This window comes from Lepisosteus platostomus, chromosome 11 (genome assembly GCF_059453375.1).
Source record: "Lepisosteus platostomus isolate fLepPlt1 chromosome 11, fLepPlt1.hap1, whole genome shotgun sequence".
Lineage (NCBI taxonomy): Eukaryota > Metazoa > Chordata > Actinopteri > Semionotiformes > Lepisosteidae > Lepisosteus > Lepisosteus platostomus.
In genome coordinates, this window is record NC_142621.1 from 26,318,809 (window position 1) to 26,330,374 (window position 11,566).

Consider the following 11,566-nt stretch of genomic DNA (forward strand, 5'->3'; position numbering starts at 1 on the left):
TTCCACACTGCTGACCCTTGATTGTTCTCCCTTCCCCATTGGCCCACCATCACTCCACTGTTTCAGTATGATGTCATCATTAATTAGCTCTCAGCCAATCAGAACACATCTTGTTCACTATTTAACATGGAGGCTTTCAGGAAGAGGGGGCCTTTTGTTTGACTTTGGTCCTGTTTCGCTTCGCTTCGCTTCGCTTCGCTTCGGGTTATTGCTTCGGCTTCGTTTGTTGGTTTGTTTTTCTTTGTATGTGTGTGTATTTTCGTATAGCTTCGGCTTTGTTGTTTTGTTGGTTTTTTGTTAGTTTCTTTGTACTTTCGTTTGTGTGTTCATCCTTGTTTTGTCATTTCCTTGCCCCAGTGTTACATGTTCAACTTTTGTGTTCTTTTGTACCCTGCTCCTGTTTATTACTCTTGTTCTCCCTTATTTGTCTTCCTGGTTCACTTGTGTTTTTGTGTGAACTTTTGTATATAATGTTAGTTTAGGTTGTTGGGTACACTTTACACACTTAGTTGATTTTGTATTATTACACTAGGTTAGTACGGGTGAGTGCCATTTGTCTGGTATGGTTTTGGGTAGTCAGTGCAGGTTAGCTAGGGTGTTGAAGACGCCGAAGACCGTGTGTTTCGGGTTTTCTTTTGTAGTCAGATTAGCTTTCCCTCACTGTCCTAGCCAGCTCCATTTTGTTTGTTATTTTCTTTCCTTTGGCACCACTCTAGTTTCTTACCCTTGTTATCACGCTTCCTAGTCCCTCACCAGAATCCCCCTGCTTCCAAAAGAATTATCCTAAATGTTACACCCCTTTACCCCTAGACACTTGGGGTTGTAACAATATACATTTGGTGTATGCCACAATATTGGATGGCGGTGAAGGAATAGGGATTTCCTCTACACGGCAGGGACTCCAGTTAAGAATGCTGGGTTTGTCTCTGAACTGTTAGAAGCTTTGCAGCTACTGACTGAAGTAGCTGTGGTAAAGTGTAAATCACATAATAAAGAAATGTTTCCAGTAACTCGAGGGAACAACTTTGCAGATGCAGCTGTCAGGTGAGCAGTACTTGTAGAACAGGAGTCTGAGACCCCTGTGAAACCTCTGTTAGTGAAAAGGGGACAGCTACATAAAAATATTCAGGCTCTGAAGCAGAGAAAAGGACATGGTTAGAAAAGAATGTGGTGCTCCCAGCACACTGGACGCCCTGCATGCCCTCACAGCCTAATGCCTTTTGTAGCTCGACAAATGCACTCTGTCGGGCACCTGGGTGTGAGAAATGGTGTGCCGGTTACCCAAAACTGGGTGAGAACCGGGTTTGAAGCAGTAGCCACTTATGTGGTATCTCAAAGTGACGCTTATCAAAGGAACTCAACTCAACAGTTCAGGTGCGGGTGCTACATCTCAAAAGACCTGCTCCTGAGGAACCTTTCATGCACTGGCAAATTGACAATTGTAAAGGGAAACCTTGGCTCTTATAATCTGTTCGGTGTGAGATGGACTGAGATCACCCTCAGTCTGCTGGAACAGTGGAATGAAGGAACAAAACTCTGAAAGATCGACTAGACATCAGACTGAAGGAACGCCATGGGATGCGGGCTGGATCAAACAGAACTGTGTAACAGAGCCTGTTTGATATCATCACGGGCCAATCAACGAAACTTCCTGGAGGGACGAATTTGGCTAATGGGATGTTGAATTTGCTGATTCTCTATTGTAGTATTGTAGGTTGTTAATTGAAGTGGTGGACAGGTGCTGGACGCTTGGAGACCTCCAGTAGAGGGAAGATATGACCTGATACCTGGCGAGTGGGTGTGGGTGAGGATGATATACCCTGCCAGATGTTGCAACCCCGCTGGGGAGGGACCATATCAAGTGCAACTGACTACCGACTCTGCCATCTGAGTGACAGGATGAGATCGCTGGATCTACGCGTTGCACTGACACCGAACCACTGCACCAGAGACTGAGTGAACATTAATTATTATATTGTTACTGTTTCTGTGTTTGTCGAGCTTCCTGAGGGGGGGCGACAGTGTGGGTATTAAGTAAAAGGAGTTTTACTTTGATATATGGGGATATGGAATCAATACTTTATCAGTAAAACACAAATAATAATCAGAGCTCATGTTGGGTTTGTATTGCTATAAAAGATGCTCATGGAAGTAATCCCCTTTGATAGAGGTGATTATTTATGTTTATTGGCATGGGTAACTCAAATGTATTAGAATGGAACGAACTGTATGCTCCTCGCTATAATCACAGTTCTAGGCCATTCTCTATTAGGGTGATTTAGGTGAGCAAAGACTAAACGGTAATATTTGTACTAATTGTATTCTAGACAATTATGAGCAAATTAATGACTTAGCAAAGCACATCTATGATGAAGAAAAAATATAAATCATAATTATAATCCAGATGATTGGGGCATTGGTGCATGGCTACAGTCTGTGCTAGGAACATGGAGAGGGTCTCTGGTTCAATACGTATTTGTGGGTCTGGTATTATTCGTTATGATCATATTGCTAATGTCCTGCTTGAAAAACATCTGGACTTAAGCTGCTGCTTCTGTGCTAATTGTATGCCCTGAAGGGATCATGAAGGTCAAAAAATGATTTCATGGGAAAGGTTCTCTTATCTAGTGGCAGAACCTGATGGGTAGAACAATATAGTTTTAAGGGGGGTTACCCTTGGGTGTGATTCCCTCAGATGCAAATGATTATTGTGGTTTGTTTGTTCATAATAAGATGTTTTGCAGGAACGGAACAAAGAGAAATTTTACAACTTCAGCTAGAATTGTTCTGCAAAACGGCACAGCTGAGGCAGGGGAACAATGTGTAGATTTTTCTAAGAGTTATTACCCAGTTGTTGACCAATCTTGTAAAAAATCCTAAGATTATGCTGGGCTCCAGCCCACAAGGATTTACCTGTGCTGTAAGAACTAATGAGTGAATAAGGAGACTGGATTCTGGTGAAAGACTTCAGGAAAAAGAAACCGTACCAGGTGCTGCTGACCACTGCCACTGCTGTGAAGGTCATGGAAAGGATGCCCTGGATTCATGCTTCCCACTGTAAAAAGGTCACAAACGAACTGAGCAAAGCGCAGGAGTGATGTCTCCACAAGGACAGATGGGGATCACCTGCTTGGGACTGATGTGCACAGCCTTTTTCCTTTTTATGTGGAAGCCTGTCACCACCCCAAAAGAGGAAGAATCTAAATGCAAAGCCTCTTTGTATACAAACTGGCTGAATGAAACTGATAATGAGGGGGATATGAGTAATTTGTGGTATAAATTTATAAATCATACTGTAAAGTTAAAGAAATGTAATGCATCTTGTTATGTATGTGCTTTAATGCCTCATTCTACAGCCTCACCCATGTGACTTTTTCCCCCGACCAGTTGGTAGTCACATTTCTGAATGTATAAGTCTAGTGGCAGGATTTCCAAAGCCAGACCCTAGATCTTTTCCCACCTTTACCATAACATACTTAACCTACTCAAAGGGGAGTTAGATTAATGGCACTCCAGAACAGGTTCATGCTGGACCTTCAAAATGCAGCATCTGGAGGAGTCTGTGCTTTAGTAGGAGACTCCTGCTGTACATATATTCCAGCTAATGACGATGATTACGGAAATATTACGCTCGCTATTCAGCATTTGAAAGAACTAAAAGACTAGGTGAATAAAGAGAGAGGCATTAAAGATACACCGGCTTTTCTCTCCTGGTTAGAATCACTGTTTGGGCCAGGGGGATTGTTTTTCTTTAAGTTACTAACACCGATTATACGGGCTGTGATACTTGTCTTCCTGTTTTAATGTTGCTGTATGACATGTATTATTCCAATCCTTCGAAATATGGTAATGAATATGTTTACGCATCAGTATATTCTGATAAGAACGCAAGAATCCGACGTATGGGAGCCTCCTGGGAATCCGTATGAAGAATCTAACTTGTAAACATTTTAAGAATAAAAAGGAGGGAATTGAAATGGAAATCTAATAAGTAAATTGATTCTTAAAATGTAGAGAGCTTTGCAAAAAATATATATTGGTGCTGTTAGAAAATACATTTCAAGGATGTGACCGCTACGGGCAGAATTTTAGAAAACAGTGCATCAACAAAGTACGCCTTGTTTAGGTTACTTTAGAAGACAGTGTACCAAAACAATATATGCTGTCTGGGTCATTAGATTAGCTGAAAGTAACTGATAAATTTTGAAAAACAAATCTAGTGGTGCTTCTTCTTTCGTTTTATGATGTAATCTGTTTTGCCTTAGGGAAAGGGGAAGTGTTAGAAGGGACAAAGTGCTGAGCTTTCTCTTACAGCACAACATCTTATTAAAACCCTGTACTGCTTGTAACAAATTGAGTCTCTGATGCACTTTGCAGAGTGGCAACAGGGCTCCCAATATTGCAATTACTTGTCAGAAAGACATCTTTTAAAATAGTTATGCTAGAGATCCTGTTATCTTTTGCTTGCTCCCCAATCATGCTGTATTTACAGAGGTGTCACAAAGTCACTTGCCAGAGTGGATATAAATGTCTCTAATCAGTTTAAGATGCAGAAGGAAACCAGCTATTAAAGATCTGTCATCCAGGTGATGACCAGGAGCAGCCCTGGGTCAAAATAAATCAAACTGTATTCTCATACCTCATCCTGTCTGCTGTACTGCAGACCTTTCATACGCTGTATTTCACCACTGCATATCCCCTCTGTTTTCTGAGCTCCTGCCTGGTGCCTTCATAAACAACAACAGCAAAGAAAGCTTAATCCACAAGGCAAGGTCAAAATGTCAGACAGCAGCAGAGGAATTTGTGAATGTGGTTTTTCCGTAGAGCAAATGTTTATCTTTTGGAAAACTTTGACTCAGTCAAGACTTTCACTTGCTTGCACAATTAATTAACTTAAGGCAAACCTTTACTTACAGTTGTATTCTTGACATCCAATGTTTTAACATAACAGTAATATTTACAGCGAAACGAAAAAAAAAAAACAAATCAGGGAATCTAAAAAGCAGGAACTTGCTGTTAAAGAGTGAGGAGCTTCCGTATGTCATTACCTGTCTCTGTTAGCCATAAACTGGTCTGAAATATTCTTGGATCCTTCCTCCAGGAGCCATTCCCTCACATCGGTGAAGCTGATATCCCTGGGAATCTCGTTCTGCTCCTGGAGCTCCAAGAACTTCTTCACTATTGTTTTCTGAAAGCCAGCACAGCCTTTTACTAGAGTGTCACACTCCCTTCATTGCAAAGTTCTCCTAAGCACTATTATAGCTGAGTGTGCACTTCAAAACCAACACTGACTTTTTCCATTAGATTTTTAATTTGAGCTCACAACGATAGAATGTGTTTGTACAGTATATGTATAAGAGTGAAGGCTGAGCTACTGTAGTTTGTTGATCTAAACATTTCAATTTAAGAAGTGCATCTTGGATACTAATTTGAATGTCGCCATTCTAACTCAAAGCCTTCACGGTATCAAACCTGTGTGGTCACACGTCCCAAACAGTCTGGGTCTGCCAGTGGAGCCTGGAGACCCCAAAAATATAACACACGGTTTGCCTTTTAATAATTTACACCTCTAATAATAATAATAATAATAATAATACAAAGTAATAAACACCTTGTTTGAAAAGCGCGGACTGATTAGTAATTTGTACAGAGCAACATAACAAAACAGTGGCCACAGTACATACGGAAATTTCCAACTATACTATTTTTAAAAACTATGTCTTTTTTCTGTATATCAAGACCTAGTTTCCAGTGACTACCGCGATGCGCCCTTCCATTTCCTAACTGTGTTATAGAAAGCAAGTGGCGCTGCTAAAGAAAATATCCTAAAAATAACTACTTTTTGTAGTGTCCGTAATGTGACTAGGGGTCCGGTTCACCTTCAGACTTAATTTCTTATAGAAGTATATTGTATATACAGTAGGTTTTATAGTCTTATAAAACCCTTTTTTTAAGCGTTTTATAATGCTACTCTTGCACTCTGCTGTCTCCTAGTTCCTTTCAGTTGGGCTTCACCGGTGAAATAAGGATGAAAACGTCCTCTCTGCCCAGTCTTGCTTTTTGGCGGTTGATGTGTCTGTATGTGTCTTTTCTAGATATGTCTAAAACGACACCTAATATGCAGGAAGAAGCTGTTAAATTGGTAAGCTGGTATCTGTAGCTGGGTAGCTGCAGAAAAGGATTAAAAACGTACAGACAGAAACTTTTTAAAAACAAATCTGGGTGCGGCGGTAGGATGAGGTCACAACGGAACAGCCATTTCACGAGGTTCCTAATTCCTCAGCCTCGAGATGCGTTCTGGTTGTTTGCGGTTTGGCTGAAGGTATTTGTACGGTAGCAATGCCGTGCTTTAAATTTCATACTTGGTTATTTAAGATCCCTGTTTATATGAATAGGTGTGTTAACCCCTCTGTATTCTGGCTAGATTTCACTCTGGAATTCTTAATCTGGCCTTCCTAAAGTTTTTCCTTAAAACAATTGGTGAAGACATTTCTCACTTTTTAACCACTTTTCATCTGTAGCTCCGAGGAACTGCTGGTATAGTGGTGGACAATGCGTGCTGGATTTTGGGATCCTTTGGGATGGAAAAGAAGTGTAGAAATGCAATTTTAATTATGGTCAATTCTGGTATTGTATCCATTTATAGTTATACAGGTGTTGTCCTCAATATTCTCAGTCACAGCAGCATGACACATGGAATATTATCCATCCATTGTCTAATCACTTGATCCAATTCAATGCTGTGGAGAAGGGCTCTGCAATTACCAGAGGTCAGTTTCTTCATTTCGGTTGCAGTGTGAGATCAAAGAAAATTACAGTCATCAACAATTATACTGCTTATCTGTTTAGTTGCAAGATATTATCCTTTCTTTTGGAAAGAATCTGTATTCGGATTTGTGACCAAGATTACATAATACAAATGCCAAAGCTTGGAACGTCTGAAAAAGACTCAGCGGATGACAGAGGGATCAAATTTACTAACTAAATGTGTGTTCACTGATTGATCTGCAGAGCCACACGGTCAGGCTGGGTGCAATAAGATGTGGATACAGTCCTTCAAATTCACATCCCTAGTAAAAAAAGAGAATACAATCCATATAGACATTCCAGTGAACTGAACAAGCATGTGTTGAAGATGGAAGATGGAGGGAATCACCCAAAGAAAGATTATGTGAAAGCAGGGAGAACACGCAAACCCCCTACATAAGGTGCACATGTCTGGAATCAAATTAAATGACCCCCAAACACGTTCACCAATTTTATTTCTAAAAAGATAACTTTCTGCATTATGATAAATGATGAATGCACCTTCGTTTTTATTAAAATATAATTCAAAATGATTTTAGAAAATTGTGTTATTTTTATGTAAGAACTGTTTCAATCAAACGCACTTAAAAAAACCCCCAATATTTTAGGAAATGTTGGAAAAGGAAAAGATGGTTGAAAAGTATGGAAGCCCGTTTCCGCCAGGGAGTAAAAAAAAAAATGCGCTATGGTATCTCAGAATTCCGATTTAGTATCTCAGAATTGCGACTTAGTATCTCACATTTGCGACTTCGAAATAGCCCATATTTCATTGTCTGTCCTTTTGATTTGTAACGGATTTGGGTTCTAGGGCTTGTGCCCTCGCCGCTGTCGCAAATGTGAGATATAAAGTTGCAATTCTGAGTTGCTAAGTTGCAATTCTGAGATACTAAGTCGCAATTCTGAGTTACTAAGTCGCAATTCTGAGATACTAAGTCGCAAATCTGAGATACCATAGCGAGTTTTTTTTTCTATAGAAAAGCCTGGAATGCAAGTGTAATCCTCACTTAAGGGGAGCCGGGTTTTAGAACTGGCTATAGTTGCTCACGGACATAGCGTTGGCTTTGTGAACTACAACTCCCATAACGCACTACTCAAGTCCCTATTCTGCCTGGCTGTGGTGACCTCTAGTGGGTCCCTCTCAGTTCTGGCAGCTTTACCGTTGATCTTGTGCACTCACCGGCGTGCGCAAGAGGAACTCGCACACAGACTTTTGGAACTCGGATCGGAACAGTTCATGCTGCACTACTAAATCTTATGAAGTGCACTACTGTGGGTCAGTAGCTTTGAGGATTTTGAATACTTAGAGTAAATCAGGTCTTGCTATAACTATGAATAGAATTATGAAGGCTAAGACTGTTTTTTTTTTAATGGTGTAGTACACCAATAAGACATTTACAGACAACATTAAAACTAACAAACCATTTTGTGATTTAGTTGAGTGGTCATGGATGTGGTAGTGTGCTCACCTATTTGAATAACACAACTTTATACAAAAACATGAATGCAATTATTTTTATTTCAGAAACAGTAGTTCCCATCATTAAAACTCCTTTTTTGATTTTGCATTGCAAGGAGTTTCCCCTCCATGTGAAACATGTTTGATGGTGGCAGATGGATTATTACAGGAAGGCTCTGGATAAAGCAGTCGACATCTTCGACAGCAAAGATGTTTTTTTAGGCATCTTCCTGGAGTTTGGAATTACAGGGATCCCTGGAAACACAGAGTGGTTTGACATGTCACTGTTCCAGTTTCTTTATTCCATGGCAGCAGGTCAGATAGACTTTGGATACAGTTCTACCCAGAGGCATCTTAATGTCAGGTTTATTCAATAAGAAGCTATTTGATTAAAGGTGTGTGATAATTTGGCTATTAGACAACTGTTTTTCAGTCATTTCAATCACATTCATAACTATTATTCCTGTCATCTTCTATTGGACTATTCACCCCTGATCTGTACTATTACCTGTCCCTTAACCAGTTCAATACATGAATTTCCCTAAATGCCTATTGCCTTTAATTTAAGAAGAACATTATCAAAAGCATCTTTAAAATCTAATCATATCATTTTGTACGTTCTGTGTGTGTTTACTGCTGTGACTTGTTTGAAGAATTTTAACAAGATGGTAAAGGAAGAATGACCTTTTCTAAAACCATATTGACTACTGCTAGGGTCTTATTTTCATATGAGCGATTCTGTTGTTTAGTTCTAAAGTGGTTTTCATAACTTTACTTGTAAAAGAAGGAAGACGTATTAGCTTATATCTTATATCTATCATATAAGTCACATTTAGTCATATTTACTATACCGAGAGATACTATAGAAGGGAATGAGGGAGGGCACTGAAAATGGAGAAAATAGAGTACTGTTGAAGAGGACTTCCAAAGATTGATGCACTGGACAATGGACTATTTAGAAGAAGAGAGATCAGGGAAGAGTAGAGGTGCACAGTTGACCACTTGATCAGAGTGGAGTTTAGAGTTCTGCCTCACCATTCCTATGGAGGTAGCAGAGTCAATAAAACTTGACGTTTGCAGAACACTAAGGCCAATTTGTATACAAATCAGTTTGTTTTTTAAAGGATTCTAAATTTAGGATGAATTCCCCCATTCTACATAAATTCCATCCAATGTCTAATTCTGAACCACACTTGTCACTAATGTGCTACACAAAATAAAATCACAGTCACAAACTAAATACTCACCATCTGGAGTGTTCTGAGGCTTGTTCCTACTGAATCTGTCCAAACTAAAAACTTCTTTTTTGAAGAACTATGAGCACACAAAGAAAACAATTTAGGAATATTTCTTCCACAGGTATTAAACTTGAACTGTTACGTACTGTATTGATCTTGATAAATTTGTAGTCATTATTCATACAGAACATTCAGCATTGGCCACCATAGCAGTTGCTATTCTTGTTGTTTGCAATTAATAGGAATGTCTTCTAGAATGTTATTTGATGTACAAATGAGCATTCTATTCAAATTATTTCTGTAGTGCTAATATTAAAAATACAATAATGCCCAAATTAATTAATAATTAAAGTTTGGGTATCTAATCAATACCTTGTGTTTTTGAGGCTCGTTGTACTCATCAGGCACTTTAAATGGTCCAAAGCTTTCACAGCTCCCACGTCCACTGGATGTTCCCTGGGCTCTTAAGTTTTCCAAAGATGGATTTGTTTCATTCTGAATTCTGACGTCTTTTGACCTATTACCCATGATCTTATGCTTTATCATGGAGCCAAACTTTTTCAAAGGATGTTTCTTGACTTTCTGGCTCACATTCACATCTCCATCCGGCGTATTAACTGCAAAGGGGATGTTGCTGTGCGAGAGAAGCCCTTCGCTCTCAGATGTTTTGGTCAGTTGCATTGGGGTCATGTAATGTTTTGCTATGTCAATGCGCAGACCACTCTTGCTTTGGGCTGGACTGAGATTTTTGTCCTTATTAAGGCTGGGAGTGTACACATACCAAGATGAGTGTCCGGGCAACTCCTGTCACAAAAAAACAAAAAGTTACAGTTCAGTGACTGTTGTTTCATTTTTAAAAGTAAATCAAAACAAGTAACACTTCTCTTACGGAGAAGAAGATAAGGATTATGGGGTGTGTATATGTTTAGCACTGACGTTAACACTAGAATAAAGGCAGACAATGGAATATAAAATAAGAAATCAATGTGAATGTTTACAATTGCATGTATAGAAAATAATGCATCTCAGTTTTTTTATGATGCAGATATCAGTTTGGAAATGTAGACGATACTGTGAGCAAGTCTCTCTATAGTAGCATTAACTCACCTGATTGCTCTTGTACTAATTGAGTGATAAAGCTGACATCCACAGACAGGTGAGTTTAGTACGTATGCTATGAACTGACAATAGGGATATTTCTGAGATGTTATACAGTATTAGGGAAAACAAATCTGGATTTGTAGTTTTATTGTAAAGGAAAATGCACATCACAACTATCATCATATTTACAAAATAAGAGTTCCATTTTCCAGTACTTTCTACACAAATGTCTGTTAATTACAGTAGGTACAGAACAGGTCCATCCTAATTTGATAAGAGACATTTTTACAGGTTTGGAACTGTTGGTCAATAACAATAACAATTTATATGGACAGGTAAGGTACACTGCTTGTAATGTCTGAATGTAATGGATGCATTTTATTTTTCCAGATAGCTTCTTGAGGTTAAAATGCACAGTGTCATAACTGAAGAACAAATGTAAAGAAATATGTTAATTTGTTCCTTCAGTACAGTAAATCCTGAATTTTAGTCCACCTAGCTGTTGCTTAGTGGTTCCTTCCCTGACATGTTCAGATCAGCTCCCACTAGGTTTTGATTGAGAGAATATTAAGCTGTCCAGGTTCCAAGGGGGTGACTTCACTTTCTACCATAGACTCGATGCCAAAAGAACCCTTTGATACTGCCTCCTCTGGAATGAAACAGGGGTCTGCACACTTAATTATTTATAAATTAAGGGATCCACTTAAAATATGCAATACTGACCATTCTATTTCTTTGGTTAGACTGGTATTCTGTTGTTCTTGCTTCATTTATATATTAGAAATACTGTACTGTATATATTTTTCTATACATACAACCCATATCTATAATAGATTTTTACTATACTGTATAGACAACAGTATATTTGTATTAGTTGCATCTGTGCTGGCATTCAAAATTTGGTTGCAAATTTCTAAATGTTAACATGGGAAACAACGAACCCTGACAAGTAAGTAAAAATAGG

General features: G+C 39.0%; 1 long non-coding RNA gene across 1 annotated transcript; it reads right to left on the reverse strand.

Annotated features, from left to right (window-relative positions):
- Window positions 1–8,305: 8,305 nt before the first annotated feature.
- LOC148652282 (uncharacterized) lies at window positions 8,306–10,301 on the reverse strand. The gene is made up of 3 exons (XR_015925050.1): window positions 9,874–10,301; window positions 9,511–9,577; window positions 8,306–8,518 (listed from the first exon to the last, which is right to left on the reverse strand). It is a non-coding gene; the product is annotated as an uncharacterized LOC148652282 (long non-coding RNA).
- Between the last annotated feature and the right edge of the window lie 1,265 nt (window positions 10,302–11,566).